The sequence below is a fragment of the Odocoileus virginianus genome, chromosome 33 (assembly GCF_023699985.2).
Source record: "Odocoileus virginianus isolate 20LAN1187 ecotype Illinois chromosome 33, Ovbor_1.2, whole genome shotgun sequence".
Classification (NCBI taxonomy): Eukaryota; Metazoa; Chordata; class Mammalia; order Artiodactyla; family Cervidae; genus Odocoileus; species Odocoileus virginianus.
The window spans coordinates 31,685,878-31,708,845 of record NC_069706.1 but is presented as its reverse complement, the minus strand read 5'-3'; the positions used below and the strand labels follow the sequence as shown (position 1 = coordinate 31,708,845).

The following is a 22,968-nucleotide window of genomic DNA, read 5'->3' as shown; positions in this document are numbered from 1 at the left end:
CTTCCTTCCTGGGACCAGCTTCCCCCAGCTGGGCCCATTGAAGCCATGCCTAACCCCCAAATCCGCATGGTGATGGAGGGAGCATAAGTCAGTGGGTCAAACAAGGGCTGAGGAGCCAGACCCAGCAGTGACACTCACATGCGGAATGTCCGTCCGGAAACAATCACTTCATCTTATTGTGAAATGAGGCTAATAGGACCGCCCTTGCAGGCTTCAGATCAGGAACAGACACCTAGGTAATATGCCTAGTAGACACTTAACTAGCATGCCCATCATCACTGTTACCCACTGGGGCAACTGTGTGGTTGACTCAGGGGCTGCGGGAAGGGGGGAAACCAAGGCTCTGAGTGGTGAACTGCCTTGCCCAAGGTCACAGGTGTTAAGAGGAAGAGCCAGGATTTGAACCCACACTGTCAGGCTCCAGACCCTGGCCCTTCCCCTTAGACACTCTGCCACACCAGGGCCAGCACAGGCGGGTAGGGATGTGCGTCTGAGGGGGACCACAAGACAGGGTGCTTCAAAGTGTCCCCAGGAATCAGGGTGACAAGGGGGATGGTGGGTGTCCCCAAGAGGGCAAAGATGGCGTGGGATGGAGGGGCGTCTGTGGCCTCATTCCCAATCCCCTGCTCTGGCCAATATCCTCTGTGGGCAAAGTGTTCGGTGGGCACAAGGGCCCCTCTGGGCTTGGCTCTTACGGACTTCCCTGCTGGCTCAGACAGTAAAGCGTCTGCCTACGATGCGGGAGACCCAGGTTCAGTCCCTGGGTTGGGAAGATCTCCTGGAAAAGGAAATGGCAACCTATTCCAGTATTCTTGCCTGGAAAATCCCATGGACGGAGGAGCCTGCTAGGCTACAGTCCACGGGGCCGCAAAGAGTTGGACACGACTGAGCGACTTCACTTTCTTTCACTGTGGGTTGGGCACTGGACATGGGGCTGCCAGGGAGAAGCTCTGTCTGGTGGGCTGGCCAGGGGGGAACCAGACCAGCCAAGGCCAGCCTTTACCAAGCGCCGGTCGTGTGCCCAGAAGGGCCGGGTGGGCTTTGCTAGGACCTAGTGGATTCTCAGTCTGGCTCTCTCCCTCTAGGCCAGGTGCTCCCTGGGGTGGCAGCCTGCCTGTCCCTCCCCACAGTGTTCAGCATAGCCAGGGTCTAGCCCAGGGCTCAGGACACTGTGGTGAATCTCCAGACTCCTGACGATTTAAGATGCATGCACTGCAGAAGATGGGAGGTGTGCTTCTGACTCCGTAGGAAGGCTGGTATGGAGGGGAAGGGGGTGGCAGAAGCCTGGGTCGGGCGATCAGAAGGAGCGCTGCCCAGACAAGATGGGACCAGGCCTGTCCAATCGGATCAGCTGCGACCTTGGGCTTGTCACTGCCTTCCTTCCCATCCCAGGGGACAAAGGCTGAAAGAGGCACTCGGGCCACGCCACAGGGGGAAATAACCTGGGCACGGCAGAGGTGACCAGCCGCTGCCACTTCACTTTCCCCAGCGCGCGGCCCCGGCGTCTCCGGGGATCCTCCCGGCGCCCGCCGAGTGACCTTGACCCTCCGGGCCCGGTTCCCGCGCCCGGGGCGGGGGTGAGGAGGGGGGTCTCCGGGGACGAGTCCTGGCTTTCTAATCCGTCCCGGCGGTGGGGCGCTGGGGAGGCGGAGGGGCGCCGCGGGCAGCCAGGGGGCGCCGGGGCCGCCCCTCCCGCGGGCCCCCCTGGCGGCGGGCGCTGGGGCGGCGCGCGCTCTGGGCGCCCGGCGCGGGGCGGGGGGCGCGGCGCTCCCCCCGCGGTGCCCAGGCCGGGGCGCGGGGCGGGCTAATCCCGTATGTAAATGGCAGCCAATGGAGGGTGGTGTTGCGCGGGGCTGGGATTAGGGCCGGGGCGAATGGCTGGCAATCTTACTGGGATTACAGAACAAAGAGCCTCCCTGCGCTCCCGCTCTCGGCTCGGCTCCCCGCGCCGCGCCCCGCCCTCCGCCGCAGCCCGCGCCGGGGGTGGGGGCCGCCGAGCGCCAGCCCCCCGGCCGGCCCGAGAGCCCCCGCCGGGCCCCCTCCCCGCCCCGCGCCCCGCTCGCCTCCCGCCCGCCCCCGCCGCCGCTCCGCGCCTCCCTCCGCCTCTCCTTCCCCCATTCTCCCGGATTAATTAAGGAGGCAGCGGCAGGAGGCTGAGTCCTGGCCGCGGGCCGGGGCCGGGGCGCCGCTGGCAGGAGCGCTTGAGGATCCTCCAAGGTAGGAGAAACTTTTGCGGGGGGTGGGGGGGAGGGCGGGCGCCGAGGCCCTTCTCCCCCTCTCCTCCCACCCTCGGCGGGGGGGGGGGGGCGCCCCTCCCCCTCCAGGTGTTCCAGAATCTGGGTCCGGCTTTTGGGTGCCTTGGGAGGCACGTGACCGGGATTATAATTCGGGCCGGGGGCGGGGAGGGACGGCCGCCCCCACCTGCCGAGAGGGGGAGCCGGGAGCTGTCACCGCCGCCGCCCCCGCCTCCCCACTCCCGGGCCCTTCCGGAGGTGGGGGGCCACCCCGGACGGGCAGCGGGCGCCCGCAGGCTGCTGCAGTTGGCGAATGAGGTCAGTTGTGCTATCCGGGCGGCGGCGGGCGCCAGTGTGGGAGCCGACGGGGGCTGGGCAGGCCGCGGCCCCCGCCCCCCCAACTCCCCCCACCTCCGCCTTGCTGGGGCCGGGCCGATCTCCAGCCCGGTGCACCGCCCCCCCCCACAGGCTGAGTCCCACACAGCCAGTACTGCCCAGCACAGTGGTTCCTGCTGGGGTTCCTGGGGAGGGAGGGCTGGCCTGAGTGGTGGCCGCGGGGCTCCTGATGGAGTGCAAGGGAAGGAGGCTCAGAAGATGGCAGTAGGGGGGTCACAAAGGTTTCAGAGGAGCAAGTTGGGGATGCCCTGTCTGTGGGTGGTCTCTGAGTTCCCGCAGATGGGTGGGGAGGCCCGTGGAGCGGGCCACGAGTGCTCGATGCCTCCCCACTGCCACCATCCTGAGTCTCTGGGAATGAAGGGTCCTGGGTGCCCCAGCCCCAGCCTGTGGGCAGGAAGAGGGAAGGTTCCCTGGCCTGGGCCCAGGACAGAGGGGGACCGTGCCTCTGAGAGTTCTGCCCTCCTGGCCTCGCTGGAGCGGGGCTCAAGCCCTGGACATCCGGCCCTGGGACTTGGGCTCCCAGAACTAGACCTGAGGTGGGAGGCTCCCGGGTCCCGGTCACAGCCCGAGTGAGGGGGCCCGGCATGTAGGGGTCTCCTTTGCCGGGTCTCACGTGGAGTATGGTGCTGGTGAGGTGGGCAGGCCTGGACGGCTTCTTGAGGAGTGGGCATTTGTGGGGACTCCTCTTCCTGCTCACAGCAGAAGAAAGGGGTGGCCAGAAGCTGCCCCGACCCCGCTGGCCCTCGTCTCCCTCATGCGTTCGGTTGCACCCGTGGCGAGGACTGCTGCTCCCCGCTACTGACCCGGCCTCTCGGGACTGGGGAGGTGCCTCGGAGCAACCCATTTATTTCAGCAGCGTCATTCCCAAAGGGAAAGGGCATAAGCATCGATTATTTATTCAGAGTGAGAGGGAGGCAGTGGTGGCAGGCAGGCTGGTGGCTGCTGGCAGGGAGGGGCCAGGCACAAGGGCAGCAAGGATGGGGGCATCAGGTCAGGAGCAGGGGCCCAGGAGGGTGGAAGTCACCCTCTGCCTTCTTCTGAACAGGGACCTGTGGACCAAGGGACAGACCTGGTTGCAAGAAGAAGGGATGTTGGAACCCCCAACCTGCTTTTGGGATGTGGGGAGCTTCAGACCACACCCCATCCCGTAGCCTGCTCTGAGGGTGACCTAGAAAGTTGTGGCTCTGACTCAGAGGGTCCCAGAGGACCCCAGCGGAGGAGATGAGGGTGCCTGCTTGTTCAAAATGTGGGAGGACCTGGGGAGAAAGGTTGCAAAACTGGGTCTGGAAGATAGCACTGGAGGGGCAGGCTTAACCTACTTAGGAGGACTGTTGTGTGGATGCCTGAGGAAGGGTCATGTATTTGCAAGTGTGCTTCATTTGTTCATTTCAGGCAGCCTCCGTGAGCTGCCTGCCAGTTGTCAGTATCTGATGCTTGCAAATTGTCGGGAAGGCAGATGTCATGATAGGGGTCCGGGAGGCACCTGTTTGTGCAGCCTCCCCGTCTCCTCGACAGCCGGGGTGTCCCCAGTTTGGTAATGGCCTGTTGTTGGAGACCCCAGGTGATGTGGTGGGTGACAGCTTGGGGCTCTTGTGTCCTCAGCCTGACCTTGGAACCGAAGACCGTATCTGCTGGTCCATCCTCATTCTGGGTTCTGGTTCGAGTCCTCTGGCTCTCGTCGGGGCCCCCACTGCCTCCTGGGCCCACTCTTTGAAAACTGCACCTTCCCTGAAAGGCCTTTGCTTCTGCTGTTCCTCTAAACTCCTGGCTTCCTCCCTCCTAGGGGCGGGGCTTCCTTGAAGGGCCCTCCCTGCTTAGGATGATGGTGGGTAGGGGCTGTAGAATTTGTCTTTCTCCCCTTCTGTGTCAGGACTCAGCTGGCGCTCATGTCCTCGGGCTGGAAACCTGCCGAGGAACATCGCCAGGACTGGCCAAGGTGCGACCTCTGTGTCCCCATGACATCCTGTCCTTCCGCATCCCAGTAGTGATCTCACCCGAGTTACATGTCCCCGATGGTACGGGGACAGGCCAGGGACCGAGGCTTGCTTTCGGCTGCGTGGTGCCTGGGTTGTTGTTCAGTCGCTAAGTCGGTGTCCGAGTCTGTGTGGCCCCATGGGCAGCAGCACTGCCAAGCTCCCCTGTCCTCCACTATCTCCCAGAGGTTGCTCAGATTCATGTGCGTTGAGTCAGTGACGCTAACCATCTCATCCTCTGCCACCCCCTTCTGTTTTTGCCTTCACTCTTTCCCAACATCGGGGTGTTTTCCAATGAGTCGGCTTTTCGCATCAGGTGGCCAAAGTGTTGAAGCTCCAGGGCTGCTCCCCAAATACTTACTGATTGAGTGAATGAATGAAAGGATGAAATTCTGCCCCAGGGTCTGAGTAGCTAAGCCGGCTCTCTCCTGTTGTTCCTGAATTCGCATCTCTGGGTTAGGTCCCCACAATGATGGGACCCCGAGGGTCTTTCCCTAAGCTCCCTGCCCCACATCCTCTGGGAGGTTCCTCTCCCCATTACCCCACACCTGAGCCTGGGGCTCTGCTTCCGGAACGTCCATGTGGTTTCTCTTGGTCCAGGCCGTCTGTGGGCATCTCTCTCTTTGATGCCTGGCAACCAGGGACACAGCCACGTTCCTTGGGACAGACCAGCAGTGTGCACCCAGCTCCAGGGGGCCTCTGGAGGCCTTGGGGGGCACCGGGAACAGGACCTGCAGGGTTAATTCACTAGTCCTGGTGAGCAGAGTGGGACCGAGGACCTAGGGCTCAGGATCTCCCGGGGGGTGTGGGGCCCGTGAGATCCAAACCCTTATGGAGACCGGAAGGTGGAAGGATTGTTTTCTGTGGGAGAGATGAAGGAGATGGACCTGGTCAGAAAACAGAGGCGGATCACCCCATTGGTGACAGGGTGATAAGAGAGACTTCTAGGTAAAAGGGTTGAGTTGTCCAGGTGAGTCCCAAGGGGAGCCAGCTTTGATGGGCACACAGGTTCCTCATCGGCAGGGATGTCTGGCTGGGACCACCTCACTGGGTCAATAGTTTGTCATTTCAAGTGTTTTTTTTGCATTTGTGGTTTTCCGACATAGCACGTGGGATCTTAGTTCCCTGACCAGGGATCCAACCTTCACCCTTTGCATTGGAAGCCCAGAGTCTTAACCACTGGACCACCAGGGAATTGACATTTTGTCATTTAAGCTGCAGTGCCATGGGTTATGTCTGATGACAGCAAGAGGGCTCAGAGCCCTGGTTGAGGATGGCATCCAGGGCACCGCCGTTGTTCACTTTGGGGTGAGTTAGGTGACCTGAATGAGCTTGGGGAGGCTGTGCTTTGTCCAGGCACTGGCTGGGGGTGACCACTGGGGGTGTGTCAGGCAGGCAACGAAACTCTCATTCCAGACACCCTTCCTCTTGGTCCCGAGCTGGGCCTGGCTGCCCCAGAGCTATTTGTGTGCCCACCTGTCTCCCTCCTTCAGGACCACCTGCTCCGGGTGGCCCGATTTAGCCAGTTAAAATAGGGACGTCCGGTTAAATTTGGATTTTGGTTAACTGACGGATAATGCTGTATGGCGGTTATGTGCGTCCGTGCTAAGTCACTTCAGTCCTGTCTGAGTGTTTATGACCCTATGGATCATAGCCCGCGAGGCTCCTCCATCCATGGGATTCTCCAGGCAAGAATACTGGAATGGGTTGCCATGCCCTGCTCCCGGGGATCTTCCCAACCCAGGGATTGAACTTGCGTCTCTTACATCTCCTACATTGGCGCCTCCTGGGAAGCCCGTGCGGATTATAAATGACACTACAAATTTGCTTGTTTAGCTGAAGTGTAGACTGAACTGGTGGTCTTGTGTTTTATCTGGTAATTCTCCCACTGCAGCCTCTGGGCAGTGAGATGGTTGGGGATGGGGGACGCAGGTGTGGTTGGGGCCTAGGTTTGGGGTCAGGATTCAACCTGAGGCTCCAGGGATGATCTAGAGTGAGATTGAATCAGGTGGTGCTGTTTGTGATTTCCTCAGTTCTCCAGTCTGGAGTTTAAGGGTCCAGATCTGTTAGACCTGGGGGGTGGGGCTCAGGGACCCCCAGTCTGGGAGGCCTTGTGTTTCAGAATCTTCTGTGCCATCGTGGTCCAGGCTGCTGCTGCTAAGTCACTTCAGTCGTGTCCGACTCTGTGCGACCCCATAGACGGTAGCTCACCAGGCTCCCCTGTCCGCAGGATTGTCTAGGCAAGAATATTGGAGTGGGTTGCCATTTACTTCTCCGGAACTGTGGTCCATGCGGGGTATTAAGCACAGGGAACTCTGCTTAGCGTTGCATGGCAGCCTAGATGGGAGGAGAGTTTGAGAAAGAACGGCTGCAGCTCTGTGTGTGGCTGAATCACTTCGCTGTACACCGAGGCTAACGCGGCATTGTTAATCAACATCGACCCCATGGACGTGAGTCTGAGCAAACTCCGGGAGATGGTGAAGGACAGGGAAGCCTGGAGTGCTCCAGTCCATGGGGGTTGTGAAGAGTTGGACACACCTTAGTGACTGAACAACAGCAGCTCCGATATAAAATAAAAAGTGAAAAATGAGAGTTTGTTGGGAGGAGCATGAACTTGCTGGGGACACCCTATCAGACACCAGATTAGGATCTGTGGTCCCAAGATTCACAGAGCCAGCCCCGAGCACTGGGAGGCTGTTTCTCTGATGCTCCCCTCTCCAGGCTGGGGGTACTGTCTCTGGGAGGGGCCCTGCCACCAGTCTGGGCTGTGTGCTCATACATGAGATGGCAGTGATGCCCCCCATCTGCTGAAGCCCCAGGATGGCCCTGTGGGTTGGGTGGGGAGCTTGGTGGTACATGCTGGGGACTCTCCAGTGAGCTAGGTGGGTCACCCCAGGGAAGGTCCCAAGTGGAGATGGGGTGGGAAGCTGGAGGTGAGAGGCCCCAGCCTGAGGGGTTGGGGTCCTAGGCAGCTTGTAGGTGCCCGGTCAGGCTGTGTGGCTGGGGGAGGAGGACCAGCTCTGAGCTGGTGACAGCCGGGCCCTGTCCCTCGCTGGCCTGCAGCTGGAGGAGACCCTCCAGGCTGCTTCTCCCCCGGAGGCTTGGGCAGGGCCAGGCCGCTTTGCTGGTGGGATCTCAAGGTACATTGTTGCTGAACCATGAAAAGACACCGGGATTCTTGGCCTCCAGAAGAGAAGAGTTCAATCCGGGGCCAGAGACGAGGCTGGATCGCTCAGAGCTTTTGTGTAATAAAGTTTTATTAAAGGATAAAGGAGATAAAGAAAGCTTCTGACATAGGCATCAGAAGTGGGCAGAAAGAGTACCCTCCTGCTAGTGTTAGCAGTGGAGTCATATACTCTCCAATGAATCAAAAGAATGTCTGGAGGTTGTAAAGAGCTCACCAGACCTACTCCCATAATTTACATTTTAAGATAACAGGATTAGTCAGAAAGTTTAATCCAGAGACTGTCCTCAGGCAGGATACATTATCGTTACATAATCCTTGTAAAGTGAAGTCCGCTCAGTCATATCCAGCTCTTTGTGACCCCATGGACTATAGCCTACCAGGATCCTCTGTCCATGGGATTGGGCAAAATCCCATGGAGGGATTTTGCAAAAATACTGGAGTGGGTTGCCATTTCCTTCTCCAGGAGATCTTCCTGATCCAGAGATTGAACCCGGGTCTTTTGCACTGTAGGCAGACCCTTACCTTCTGAGCCACCAGGGAAGTCCAATCCTTGTAAAGACCTCACCAGACCTACTCCCATAATTTACATTGTAAGATAACCGAATTAGCCAGAAGGTTTAATCCAGAGACTGTCCTCAGGCAGGATACATTATTGTTATACAACCCTAAGGAATGTAGAGGGGAAAGAAGTTTCTTTTCTTCCTCCTTGAGAATTCCAGACCCCTCTCTCCTTGGGGACCCCTAGATTTCTTATCAACCTGCCTAGGAAATGACTTTGTCATTCCCCCCTTTTCTTTTAGGAGAATTATGTTGCCAAGGGAAAGGAGCGTCGTTTTCGTTCCATAACTACTTGCTGCTGTTTAGGGGTGTGGTCCCTAAATTGTTGAGGCAATATATTCTCCTAACCCTCATATTAAGGGTCAAAAGAACTTCTGGAGGTTGAAAGACCTCACCAGACCTACTCCCATGATTTACATTGTAAGATAACAGGATTAGCCAGAAGGTTTAATCCAGAGACTGTCCTCAGGCAGGATACATTATTGTTATATAATCCAAAGGAATGTAGAGGGGAAAAAATTTGTCCTTTTTTCCTCCTTGAGAATTCCAGACCCCTCTCTCCTTGGGGACCCCTAGACTTCTCATCAACCTGCCTAGAAAATGACTGTCTCACTACTACCATATGGTGTGTGTGTATCTGTCCATCCATTCATTGGTCCCTCCGCAGGCTGGTGAGAAACTTGCAGAAGCATATGTCTCAGTTCCTGGCATCCAGCCCCAGGCTGGCACATAGGAAGGCCTCACCTCACATGTTACCATATGTATTGTCGAGGGGTGAGGAATAGCTGGTGAAAGGCCCAGGTCTCAAGGGTGCCGTCCAAGGAGCTCAACCAGTGTCTGCCTTCACATAGCCCAGCCCCTGTCAAGACATGGAACATTCCATCACCCCACAAAAGTCCCCTCAAGCCTGTGCACGGGCAGCCTGCTCCTTTTCCCCAGCCCCTGGCAACCGCTGGCCAGGTTTCTGTCTGTATAGGTCTGCCTCTCCAGTGCATCACATACACGCCATCACACAGAAGCCTGCGTCTCGCTTCTTTCACTCTGCGTGATGCCTGGTCGGGGCACCCGGAGCCGGTCCTTTTAGTGGCTGAGTAGTATTCCACAGCACGGCTGTAGCACAGAGCCCTGCTGCTCTCCTGATGGAGATCAGGCCCTCCCAGCTTGCTGAGCCCTTAGCTGGCGTGGGGCCGCCCAGCGGAAGGCGTGCCTTTTCCATCATGTTCACAGAGGTACCCCATCCGCGTCCCCACCCCCACTGAGAGCCGACCCTAAGCCAGGACTGCTGCACCTTTCTGTCCGCAGAGCTGGAATTTCATCCTCCGTTTCTGGTGACTTGCAGTGGAGGCTCCGGATGAAATTACACCTGCCTGTAGCCGCCCTCAGGGCTGCGGGCCTCCACCCTCCCGTAGTGCAGGTGGGCTCCGGGAGCATCCTGTTCCCGGTAGGAGCAGAGGGCGGGCCTGGAGGGAGGGGGGCTGTCTCAGCCATCTCCGTGTGCCCCCCTCCCCAGGGAGCCTGGGAGTCCCTGGCCGTGAGTCCCTGGTCTCCACTTCTGCGGCTGTATAGTTCGGGGTACATATTCTGTGTTTTCCTGAAACAAGGGGGTAGGGAAGGAGAGTAAACAGGAGCATGATTTAGGGTCAAGCAATAGGGCTGTGAAGACCTCGGTTCGATTCCTGGGTCGGGACGATCCCCTGGCGAAGGGATAGGCTCCCTGCTCCAGTATTCCTGGGCTTCCCTGGTGGCTCAGCTGGTAAAGAATCTGCCTGCAATGTGGGAGACCTGGTTTCGATCCCTGGCTTGGGAAGATCCCCTGGAAGAGGGAAAGGCTACCCGCTCCAGTATTCTGGCCTGGAGAATTCCACAGACTGTATAGTCCATGGGGTTGCAAAGAGTCGGACACGACTGAGTGACTTTCACTTTCAACGGGGCTGTGTGACCTCCGGTGAGTTACACTGTGTCTCTGTGCTTTGGCGTGGTCATCTATGAGCAAGAGAACAGCACATGGTTTCCAGGGCGAGTGTGAGACTCAGCTGGGGTCCCACAAGCCCCTGGACTTCCCCAGAGCCCTGGAGGGCATGAGACCCCATCCAGGGGACAGAGGTGGGGACATGTGGGCCTCCAGTGCCCACCTCTGTGCTGGGGCCACTTCTGTTCAAGTTACCTATTAAAAAGGTTGAAAGATTCAGTTTCAAAAAATCGCTCAGTTGCATCTGACTCTCTGCGACCCCAAAGACTGCCTGCCAGGCTTCTCTGTCCATGGGATTCTCAGGCAAGAATACTCGCATGGGTTGCTATTTCCTTCTCCAGGAGATCTTCCCGACCCAGGAGAAGAGCTACCTGTCGGGGCCCTAAATAAAACTTGTTTGGCAAACAGCTGAGGTCCATGGCTGGCTGTGGCCGCTCTCCTGAATGCTCGCGTGGGCAGTGGCACTGAGATTTTGGTTGGTTGCAGACTAGTCAGGCCGATTCCAGGTCTGCTGTCTGCCCACTGCGTGTGGCTTGGACGGCTGCCTAGCCGGCCAAGCCTCAGTTTGTCCCTCTAGGAAATGGACGCAGTGCTGCCTGTGGGCTCATGAGTGGCAGCGCCTGAGTGAAGCAGGTACCCAGTAGGAGCTTGGGGGTGCCCCAGGGGTCATGGCTTCCTAAGGGAAAGGAGCACCATGGGCGACAGCAGCATGAGATTTGGAGGTTTTAACGTTGTTTCTTGTGAGGAGGTCGTGGACTTTTCCTGATGAGCTGGCTGCCCCCGCCGTCCCACCATTGCCCCTTCCCCCATGTCCTCAGAGGCTGGAGGCACCCTTGGACTGTTCTTGGTGCAGAAGGGTTCTCGGGTGGCCCTGGGTGGCTCCCTGGAGCAGGCAGGGCCCCTGCCCGCCCACCCAGCCAGCCGGCTCCAAGGTGGTCCTTCCGGCTCCGAGGGGGTCTTGTGACAAGGCTGGCGGCTGGTGTTTCATGTTGATCCAGGAGCTGGTTTTTCAGGCGTGGCTGCTTTCAGCAGAGAGGCCTAGCTCGGGAGAGGCAGGGCCTTTGGGAGGGAGCTGGTTGCCCCTGTTCTCCCTGTGTACCTGGCTTCCAGCTGGGGGTGCAGCCCTCCGGGCAGGTGAGCTAACCACATCTTCCCTCTGGTCCTGGTCCACCGCCCACCCGCCTGGGGCCAGTCGCTGCCCAAGACACTCCGTTCTCAGCCCATCCGGGAGAAAGATGCTCTTGGTTGTCCTGGATGGGAGACCAGTGCCCCTCCTTGGGGGTGGACTCCTTTTGCTATTCCAGAGCTTCCCCGCTTTCCAGCAGGGTGCCTTTGAAACCAGACAGGCAAGGGTTCGAGTCCCACTTCTACCCCCAGCCAGCTGTGTGGCTTCAGGGAAGTGACTTTATCTCTCTGAGCCTCATCTGAGCAGAGGAGCGTGCTTGCCCGTGCCTGGTGGGGTTCTTGGGAGGATGTGCGTGTCCAGTTGGGGGAAGCTGGTCCTCACCCCAGAGAAGAATGTTTTCTCCACTTGTCAGATGTCCCAGAGGCTGGCCATTGGAGAGCCCCAGGCCTGCCCCGAGAGGAGCTGGACACCACTGTTCGGTTCTGCTCTTAGTTGCTCTGCCCATGGAGCATGGGCGGTGCTGTGCCTGGGTTTGTGCAAGCTGGGAAAAGCCCAGAGGCAGAAGTGCTTAGTCCCCGCGGCCAGACCACCCCTCAGCCCCTTGGAGTGGGTGATCAGGCTTCCCAGGTGCCAAGCCCTACCTTGGTGCCGGGCTGCCCAGGGGTATGGGCCCTGTGGCTAGGTTTTGGAGACACGCCTACTCCCCAGCTTGCTGAGGGCAGCCTGCAGAAGGTGACCGGAGGGCAGGTGGGATTCTGACCCAGGAGTAGGCTGGGGTGGGGATCGGGGGTGGGAAGTGAGCAGTGTAAGAAGGGGTCCAGAGACGGGAAGTGGGACTCCAGATGTGGCAAGACCTTCCTTGGGGACCCGCGGGACGTCATTTCAGGTCCAGGCGAGGACCTTCATCAGATCACCTCCCTCCCTGCCAGGCCCCGCCTCTTTCTGTGATGGCCATGCTGAGCTCCGTCGTTTTCTAGAACACAGTGCATTCCAGCTTGCTTCCCAGTGTGCTGTTGCTTCTCCTTGGAACACATTTTTCTGCTGCCTGTCCACCTCTCTGGGCTCATTCTCGCAGGTCCCAGCTTGGATGTCACCTCCCTCTAGAAGCCCTCCCTGATACCTCCTCCCAAGTCTGCATTCCTACCGCCCAGCCCTCCTCACCTGCAGTGTCCCAGCTGCCCTTGTACTTATCTGTCCCCCTCCAAGGGGTAAGGGCCACGCTGCCTCGTCCCTCTGCACCCCTGCCCCCGGCTCCCCCTGCCTGACGCAGCGAGTGTCCCGCACCAACTTGTCAAGTGTTGAATTAGAAGCAAGCTGGGTGCTTGGACATTCAGGGCAGGGCCTTGGAAGGGCAAGGGGCTTTTCTGCCCTTCGATCACAGCTCTCACTGGCCCACCCCACCCTCCCCAGTTGCTGCCTCTGCCGGCCTGACTGTGATCTCAGAGGCATCTAGAGGGTAATAATGGTGGTGGGGTGGAGGGGGGCATCTCGTCTCCCTGGGCCGGGTGCAGCCCAGTTTGGAGGGGGTTCCCCGCTCCGTGAAGGGCAGGTGGTGTGTGTGGAGAGCACGCAAGTGTGAAGCCTCAGAACAGTTAATCCCCTGGGCTATTTAGACACACGCTTTTGTGCGTGCACGTGTGTGTGTGTGTGTGTGCATGGCTGTGCGGTGATCCAGAGGCTGCGGCTGGTGACCGTGCCCAGTAACTTGACGTTTGGCTGAATCCTGACCACCAGCCTTGGACACCGACTGCCCAGTGTGTGCCCCACCCTCCCACCAGGCCCAGCGGGTGGCCCAGGGGACAGACCATCAGTTAGGAGCATGTTTGGCTCCAGAATATAGAAGACCCTAGTATAGAGGCATAAACCTCTGAAGGAGGGTTTTGGGCCTTCCCTGGTGGTCCAGTGGCTAAGACTGCACGCTCCCAATGCAGGGGGCCCGGGTTCAATCCCTGATCAGGGAACCTGATCCCACATGCTGCAGTGAAGGTTGGAGATCTCGTGTCTGCCAGTGCGGTCAGATAAATAAATAGAAATAAATAGTTTTTTAAAAAGGAGTTTATGTACTCTCCCCAAGAAAAAGCCTGTAGGTTGGTCCTCAGAGCCTTGACTAGGGGCTCAGCCATGCCTTCGGGGACTTTGTTCTTTTCTTCTCTAGCATGCTGGGTTTTTCTTTTAGTTTATCTGAAGATTATTTCCTTTAACACGTCCACTTCAGGACTTCCTTGGTGGTCCAGTGGGTAAGACTCCAAACTTCTAGTGCAGGGGACACCGGTTTGATCCTTGATTGGGGAACTAAGAGCCCACATGTCACACGATATGGCCAAAAAAAAGTAAAACGTACACTTCAGTGTGTTTTCGTATATTCCCGAAGTTGTGCAGTGTTCACCACGGTCTAATTTCAGAGCATTTCATCACCCAAAAAGAAGTCCCGACCCATTAAGTAGACGCACACACAGACACACTCATATACACACACCCATCCCCTGGCAGCCGGTTGGGGTCTGTCTGTCAGGAAGACTGATGTGACTTCTGCCCAAGGCTGGAGCCCAGAGGCTTCTGTGGGGGTCCCCCTGCCGCCTCCCTCAGACACCCTTCTCCACTCCTGAGCCTCCTGGGGGGTGGCGACCTAGGAGTACATTGACCTCTTTTCCTTTTCAGACAGGGAAGCTGAGGCCCAGAGCTGGGAAGACACATGGCTAAGGTCCCAGAGTTACAAGAATCAGGATCTGAAACCACATCTCATGAGCCTCGGTCTGGGGCTCGCTGCCCCACTGCAGGTGCCCAGGAGCCTCCCCTGGCTGCCTGATCCAGGAGGCTGGGCGGGAGCTTGGAGGCAGAACAGCCGGTGGGAGGTTTGGGAGCAGACTATGGTGGATTGGGGGGCGATAGAGGGGTGAGAGTGATCAGGGCTTTGGAAGCACCCCCAGATGAGAGGAGAGTCCCCAGTGGGACATGGTGACTGTAGATTCTGCCTAGAGGCAAGAGGCTGCTCAGTAAGTTGATGCAATGGACTGTAGGCTGATGGCCCCTGGGACCAGGCAGGAGAGAGGGGCTCCTGTTTCTGCCCCCCGGGAGTCCATGGCGTCACCTTGGGGAACCCTCAAGCCTCATTATGTGTCCAGGTGTGTCCCAGGAGAGGCAGTCCTTGGGGTCTATAGGATGGGGCTGACGAACTGGCAGAACCACCTGCAGGAGAGCCCCCTGGAGCCCAGGGTGGGGGGTGGGCAGGTGGGGTGTTGGGGATGGTGAGGCTCCCAGGCGAGGGGGACCCAGTCTCGGTGATGCAGGCCCTGAATTTATCTGGTGTGATGTTGAGTCACTGCCCGTGTGGGCCATGCTCATCCTCAGGGTGCTGCTCAGAACTCAGGGTGGTGGGCAGGTGGGCGTGGCATCGAGCTGGCTCACGTCCAGGTGCCCACCACCCACCTCGGGGAGCCAGTTCAGAGCTATGTCAGCCCCACCCGGAGGGTTCTCTGCAGGCCTTGGCGGGGGGGGGGGGGGGGGGGGGCGGCGATGGGACCTGGGAGCCCAGTGGGAGGGGACATACAGTTGTCAGGGCCACCGTCTGGGACGCTGAGCTGCCCCTCTGCGGGGACTGGAGAGGAGTGGTTTTCTCATGCCAGGCTTCAGACATGAGGGCACGGATTGGGTGACCCAGAGCCTGGGGACCATGTGGAGGGCTGGCAGCTCCCAGAATTCTCTGCTGTCTCCCCCTACCCCCCCAATATCCTGGAAGGCCCGTGACCTTAGCAGCACCCTCTGCCCCGTTTTTGGCTCAGAAGACGACATCTCTGTATCTCTGGGGTCCCTTCTGGTGGTCAGGACCCCAACAACTCTGGGAAACCCACCCTGGGCCTCCCCGTGACCCCAGAAAGGAGGCCCAGCCCCTGTCCCGAAGCCCCTTGCTCTCTGAAAGGAGGCAGAAAAGAGAGTTTGAAGTATTGAACCCTGGGAGAACCACTCAGCCCTTTCTGCAAATATCTACACATGTCACTGGGCAGTGAGCTGTGCTTGGGGGCGCTGCTCAGGGGAAGGGTTGGGGGGGGCAGTCAGGCGCATGTTTGCTCCTCTGACAGGCTTTGCTTTCAAGTTGGCCCCTAAGTCTTCCTGCTGTGTGCCCTCGGGAAGGTTACTCAGCCTTTCTGAGTGCCCGTGTCCTCATCTATCAGTTGGGAGAGTCTTTGTGCTTGGAGGGGAGCTGTGGGGAGCCGAAAGAAAGATGCTAACAGCATAGCGCTGGGTGGTCACACATGGTTGCTGATGATGATGTCCGTGATGTGACTCAGGTTTCATGGAGTTCAGCCAGACCCGAGGCCAAGGTGGGATTCGGCCAGAACAGCTCCGTGGGGACCTGGCTCTCAACCTCCCACCACTGGTCTGTGAGGGGGGAAGGAATAGGGTGCTGTGGATGTCTTTACCTGGCGGGGGGAGACTGAGGCCCAGAGCGGGGGGAGCAGGTTGCCCAGCATCACTTTCCTGGTGGGTGGTGGAGCCTCAGCTGGACCCAGATCTCCCAGGGGCTGGACCCCTGCACGCTCCTGAGACCATGGGCGGATGGAGGTCTGCCCATCAGCAGTGATCCGGATGTAAGGAGGGGATGGTGTGACCTGGGCTGGGTGCCTCCAAGCTCTCCCTGACTCTGGGGTTGGGGGAGGACAGGAACGGGCCACTTTATTGGATCATATCACCTGGCTGGAGCTTGAGGGGAGTCCTGAGTTGTCCCTGGTGGATCAGGGTAGCCAGCCTCACCTCACCTTATCTGAGTGAGGGCAGAGATGGGGGCGATGAGTTTGGAGAAGGAAGTGGTGTCCGCATGAGTGTGAGTATACTCAGGACCAAGGCCAGGGAGAGGAGCCAGAACAAGGCTGGGAGCCCTGGCTCTCGCTGGCTTGTGTGATGGAGGGCAGGTCACCTACCCGCTGGGCCTCAGCCATCCAGCATAGGGTGGATGATGGTCTAGATCCTGCCTCCCTCCTGGGGTGCTGGGGCCTCAGACATGATGGTGTGTGAAAGCCATGGCTGGAGAAGGGTGGTGGGTGTGCACCAGAGTGTCGGGGTCTGTGAGCATCCAGCCACAAAATGCATGTCACGCCCCCCTGGGGACCTGGTTATTCCCAGATGGCTCAGTGGTAAAGAACCCACCGGAGACACAAGAGATGTGGATTTGATCTCTGTGTTGGAAAGATCCCCTGGAGGAGGAAATGGCAACCCACTCCAGTATTCTTGCCTGGAGAATCTTATGGACAGAGGAGCCTGGTGGGCTACAGTCCATGGGGTTGCAAAGAGTTGGACACGACTGAGTGAGCAAGCCCCTGATCCCATAGGGGCAGAGAATTCACCACAGCACCCCTGTGTCTCCGTCTTGTTTGGTGGCCTTCCTCATCTAGAGCGCACAGTGGGTGTGCAGACGGTACTTAAATAATTGTGAAAGGAATGGATGGGGCTTGGGGCATTGGCAGACGTGTGTACGCGTGTAGACAGGGTGTGTACACATACCCTGGGGAGGTGGCAGGTGCAGTTAACACACCTGTTAAACGGACATCTGAATGGTGGTCACCTCCTCTCACGTGTGGGTCACCGTGTATAACCTTTGGCTTCTCTTTCTTCACCTGGGAGCTCTGGGGTGGGAACTGGGCCTGATCCATCCCCGTTCTGGGCCCAGGTCACAGCAGCTTCCATGAAGATACCGTGCAGTTAGAGTCCCAGGGCTTCCCAGGTGGCTCAGGGGTAAAGAACCCGCCTGCCAATATAGGAGACATGGCTTCCATCCCCGGGTTGGGAAGATCCCCCGGAGAAGGAAATGCAACCCACTCCAGTATTCTTGCCTGAGAAATCCTACGGACAGAGGAGCCTGGCGGGCTACCGTCCACGGGGTCGCAAAGAGTCGGACACGACTGAGAACACCCGTATCAGTCAGAATCCCATGGTATCCTCTCGGTGGATAAGAGGCTCCGCGGGGTGGACTGGACGGGGACTGGGGGAGCCCCCGGAACGGGCAGGGCAACAGGAAAGGGTCCTGGGGGGGTGTAGAGCCAGGATTTAAAAGGGCGTGAACAGGGACTTCCCTGGTGGTGAGCTCCCAGCGAATGGGTCCTGAGTTCAGTCCCAGGTCTGGGAACTAGATCCCGCATGCCACAGCGAAGAGTTAGCAGGCTGCAGTTGAAGATGCCTCATGCTGCAATGAAGATTGAAGATCCCACGTGCCATGACTAAGATGCGGTGCAGCCAAATAAAGTATTTTTTAAAAATAAGTAAAATAAAGGAGCAGGAACAAGAGGTGACGGGGCTGGAGAGCGTCCAAGTTGGGGGGGTGGGTGAGGCCTGTGGACAGGAGGAGTGCGCTCCTCACAGCAGCGAGGAGCGAGTGGCTCTGGGGCAGATCGGAGCAGGCACAGAGGGCAGGTGGCCGGGCGGGGTGGTGGTGCACCTTCCATCTGGACCTGAGAACTTCACGCCCAAGGACTCGCCTTCCCGATGGGGAAACTGAGGCTCGGGGAGTGGGATGCTGCCCAGGCTCCGGTTCAGGGTTGTCGTCAAGAGTGAGAAGCCAGGTTCCTTCCCTGGGACCTTAGCCCTCCACCCATGCTGGCTCAGAGGTCAGGGCCGTGGGTGGAGTGGGAGCCATAAACAGGAGGAAGGAGGCAGCCGGCAGGCGGGGCCAGGTTGCCAGTGGAGGGTGGGAGCCTGGGTGCCAGCCCAGCGCCTGGGGGATTAGCTCACCCACAGTGATTAGCATTTTTTGTTTTTTTTTTTTTTGGCCCAGTCTTTTCCTGGCAAGAAAAGGCCTGAGGCTCCTCGTCCACATCCTTCTGAGAGGTCCTGTTTACGTCTGGCAAGGGGGCCCTCGGGAGACGCGGTCGCCGCGGGGGCTGGCAGCACCCCGGTGCTGGCTTCTCCGCACCGTCTCCTGACACCCAGCCCCCCAGCTGTACACATGTCTGAGAACTAGGGCATCCGGTACACAGCTGAGCTGCCCAGGGGCAGCTGAGTGCCAGGCCTCCGTTTCCCTCCCAGGCTCCCCACCCCCCGCCCAGCACTTAGGGAACAGAAGGGTCCTGGTGCTGCCCGTCAGGAGTCCCGGATGAGCTCACCTGGAGTTGATGAGACAGGTGATGTCAGGGCATCAGCCGCTCAGCAGGTGACATCAGCGTGAAGTCGTCACCGTCGTCCGCGTGATGCTAAGACCAGCGGATTTGGTGGTGCCATTTTGCTCAGGAGGAAACAGACATGGAGAGTTTGGATGCCCAGTGGGAGTCGCAGGCCGGTGATAGCTGGGCGGACACCAGACCCCAGCTTTGGTGCACCCTAAAGCCCAGGCATTTCCCCCCAACACTGAGAGGGGCAGACGGGACAGCACGGGGACTCAGGCCAGCCGGCCCGATGCACGTGGGAGGGGGTTGGACGTGCTGGGGGAGGGCCTCGGATGCCAAGGGTGGCGGAGTTTGGCTCAGCCTGGTTCTTGCCTCTCCCTCACTCTCGGACTTCTGCTTCCTTTTAGCAACTCATTCACCCACCCAGCAAGTATTATGGACTGCCCACTGTGGTTCTGGGGGACAGCCATGGGCAAACCAAAATCCCCTCCTCGGGACTTCCCTGGCAGTCCAGTGACTAAGAGTCCACGCTCCCACGGTAGGGGACCCAGGTTCGATCCCTGGTCGGGGAACCAGATCTCACATGCCACATCTAAAGACCCTGCCTGCTGCAACTAAGCAGATCCTGCATGCCTCAACGAAGATCCCGTGTGCCAGAACTAAGACCTGGTGCAGCCAAATATTAAAAAAAAAAAAAAAAAAAAATTCCCTCCCCACATGTGCATGTCCTATTTGGGAGACTGGCAAAACCACCACTTTCTCCGCCTCCTGGCTGGCCTTGCAATCCAGCCTCCACCAGCTTGAACACACCTTCCCGTCCAATGGAACGAAGCGGCTGTGGGACCGGGACGCTTCGTTCCTGAATTGGTGGAGGGCTTGGCATAAGGGTTCTTCTGTCTGGTTCCTGAACTTAGAGGCTTTGGGGTCCATCTGGAAGGACCCGGGAGGCTTGGCCCCAGCAGAGACTGTGTTTCCATCCGACCCCACTGGTTCTGTCTGGGTTGCTGCTTCTGTCTGGTTGCTCAGTCGTGTCTGACTCTTTGCAACCCCCTGGACTATAGCCCGCCAGTCTCCTCTGTCCATGGAATTCTCCAGGCAAGAATACTAGAGTGGGTTGCCTTGTCCTCCTCCAGGGAATCTTCCCGACCTAGGGACCAAACCCACGTCTCGGGTCTCCTGCTTAGCAAGTGGATTCTTTACCAGTAAGCTACCTGGGAAGCCACTATCTTGCTGTTAATTGAGCCTTGAGAGTCCTTTCGTCACCTTTGGGTCACCTGGTTCTGGGTTATCTCATCCTAAAGAAGGAAGCCCTGGGAGTTCCCTGGTGGTCCAGTGGCTAAGACAATGCACTCCCAATGCAGGGGGGTGGGGTTCGATCCTTGGTCAGCGAACTAGATCCCACATGCTTCAACTAAGATCCTGCATGCTGCAACTGAAAGATCTCACGTGCCTCTACTTAAGATCCTGCATGCCACAATTAAGACCCAGCACAGCCAAATAAATTAAGAAAAAAAAGAATGAAGCCCTTTTGAGCCCACCCCACTTTTCATATCTCCTTTCTCACATGGACCCCACCAGTCTCCACCTGCTTCCACTCAGCTCTTTGCCTCCACTCCCCTCAGGCCAGCCCTTTGCTGCCCGCCTTCCTTGTGCTCCTCTAGGCTCCTTGCCCAGCCCCCTGACCTCTGACCTCTGCCCTTCTCCCCTCCCTGACTCTCTCTAGTCCCCGATTTCCCTGATTTCTCCCACTGTGTTCTCCTGGGCATGCCAGTCCACGCACAGCCTTGGCTGCCATCTTACCTACCCCATATCAGATCTTGTCCCTCCCACCCAGGGCTCCCAGTCAAGCCCTGATCAACCTCGGGTTCTCCAATACTTTGGCCACCTGATGCAAAGAGCTGACTCATTTGAAAAGACCCTGATGCTGGGAAAGATTGAGGGCAGGAGGAGAAATGGACGACAGAGAATGAGATGGTTGGAAGGCACCACCGACTGAATGGACATGGGTTTGGCTGGACTCCGGGAGTTGGTGATGGATAGGGAGGCCTGGCATGCTGCAGTTCATGGGGTTGCAAAGAGTCGGACACGACTGAGTGACTGAACTGAACTGGGGACCCCAGGCCTGCCCTCTCGGCCTCCTGTCCAGCCTTTTCCTTCTGTTCCCTGCTCAGCTGGGGACACTGTCATCCACTCCATCGGCAGGATCAGAAACCCAGGTGTCACGCCAGGTGCCTCCATCTTAGGCTCCCTCAGCCCCATCGCTACCCCCAACCACTCAGACATGGAGCTCTGCCTTGCTTTCTGATCAAATCAAATCCATCCACTCCTTCGCCTCCCCTCCCCCCTCCCCCCTGCCCCCAGATGTGGTCATCTCAGGCCGGGACTGTTGCAGAAGCTTGACAGCTGCCACTTCCCCATCCCTGGTCCTGCCCCCTAAAGTTCAACTGCCAGGACCCCCCCCAAACTTCCTGACCCATTGGTGGTTCCTATGCCCTTGAGCAGGATCCCCAACCCGCAGTACCGTGACATAAGAACTGGGCTGCACAGCAGGTGAGCGAGTGAAGCTTTGCTGCTCCCCATCGCTTGCATTTCCGCCCGAACCATCCCCACCCCCATCCTTGGAAAAATTGTCTTCCTCGAAACCAGTCCCTGGTGCCAAGAAGGTTGCCCTAAAGGATGGTGACCTTCTGAGGTCCTTGACCTGACCCGAGCGGCCGTGCCCGTATCTTCACCCACCACTTCCTGCCCTGCCCTGAATGTTCCAGCCATGGGGAGCCTGGCCCGTTCCCCACCCCATCCACTGCTCTGCTTGGGCTCGACTGAAACCAAGACGCATGGGCGGCCTGGGCTGGTGGTTGGCTTTCCCGGGCAGCGGGTGATTTGGCTCTCCTTCAAACAGTCCCACTGTACTTGCTCAGCATTTGATTCCAAGGAGGTGGGCCCAGCAGAGGGCAGGGCAGTGGTCCTCCTTGTTGATGGGTATTGCTCCCCTGGCTCTGCCCCTCCCCCACAAACTCCTGGCCCCCCCCCCCCCCCCCCCGTGACCCGACCCTGCACTCAGGTTTGGGTGTCACCTCCTCCAAGGAGCCTTCCCTGATTCCACCTCCTGCCACCCCGTGTTTCTTGCATATCACTCATTTTTACCTCTGATGAAAGTATAATTTACTTACAGTAAAATGCATAAATCTTAAGTATCCAGTGTGATGAATTTTCACCTGTGTATGTGTTAGTCATTCGGTTGTGTCCTACTCTTTCCAACTCCATGGACAGTAGCCCACCAGGCTCCTTTGTCCATGGAATTCTCCAGGCAAGAATAGTGGAGTAGGTAGCCAGTCCCTCCTTCAGGGGATCTTCCCAACTCAGGAATCGAACCTGGGTCTCCCACATTGCAGGTGTATTCTTCACCATCAGAGCCACGGGGGAAGCCCTTAACCTATGTATATAACCCCATGTTATATATGTTATATATAACCCATGTAGTATGTGTTAATCGTTCAGTCGTGTCCACGTCATTTCAACTGCATGGACTGTAGTCCACCAGGCTCCTCTGGCCATGGAATTCTCCAGGCAAGAATATTGTAGTGGGCTGCCATTCCCTTCTCCAGTACCTCATGTAACCAGCACTCAAATCAAGAAGTGTTACCCTGTTTTAATCTCTTCTTCCTGAACCTATTTTAACTGTCCTTTCAACTCCCAGCCTGGGACTCTCTTCCAGAGCAGGAGCGTCTGCTGTCTGTCTCTGTGCTTTGTGGAAGGAAGTGTGATGGTTCTGGTGTGTGTGTGCGTGTGATCACGTCCCCACGTGCGTGATCATGCCTTAGGGGTGGAGTGCGGCAGGGGCTGTGGCCGTGGGAACCTGTGCGTTTAGAGCCTGGCCCTGCTGCAAGGCCAGATGCCCCATCCTTGGCTGGGAGAGGGCCCAATCCTGCTCCCCAGGCCGGGGCCTCTGCAGGGAACCACTGCCCCGCCCGGAGAGGCCCCTACCGGCTGGCAGCCTGGAGATTAGTCTCCAAGGCCACAAGGCCAGTTGCCATAGGCACGCGGGCCCGAGTCAGGATCGCGATTGCTCATCCTGGTCACGCAGGCGGTGGCCGCCCCTGCCCGCCCGCCAGGAGCCGGAGCCGGGCTTTAAATAACGAAGTGGAAACCTGACCCTGGGGAGCTGTCTGCCCATGAGAGCCTAGCCTCCCCTCCTGCTGGGGCAGGCCCGAGGGTGACCCAGACATTCGACGCTGCCAACAGCACCCGCCCCATCTCCTCTGGGGCACAGCCTGGGTTTGAGGGTTTCCCTTCCTTGTCTTAGCACCCAGAGCACAGGCATGGCCCTAGCCTGGTCCTGGGGGCCCTCATCTGAGAAGAGAACACCATCATGAGTCCCTTTCCCCACCTGGGAAGGGTAAAGCCCTGCTTTCCAGAACCCAGGGCTCATTGGAG

General features: G+C 58.3%; 1 protein-coding gene and 1 long non-coding RNA gene across 5 annotated transcripts in view; one reads left to right on the top strand and one right to left on the bottom strand.

The window, feature by feature from the left end:
- Nucleotides 1-1,802: 1,802 nt before the first annotated feature.
- GTF2IRD1 (GTF2I repeat domain containing 1) overlaps nucleotides 1,803-22,968 on the top strand; it is a 118,464-nt gene continuing 97,298 nt past the window's right edge. For 2 of the 4 annotated variants that reach the window (XM_070460206.1, XM_070460204.1), the window contains exon 1: nucleotides 1,807-2,217. The gene's annotated coding sequence lies outside the window, so the exon portion shown is untranslated. Of the gene's footprint in view, nucleotides 2,218-22,968 lie in introns of all 4 variants that reach the window. The other 2 variants (XM_070460207.1, XM_070460205.1) reach the window with 2 other exon arrangements.
- LOC110139191 (uncharacterized) lies at nucleotides 7,849-12,817 on the bottom strand. Its single transcript, XR_002314433.2, has 3 exons — nucleotides 12,605-12,817; nucleotides 9,637-9,939; nucleotides 7,849-9,207 (listed from the first exon to the last, which is right to left on the bottom strand). It is a non-coding gene; the product is annotated as an uncharacterized lncRNA (long non-coding RNA).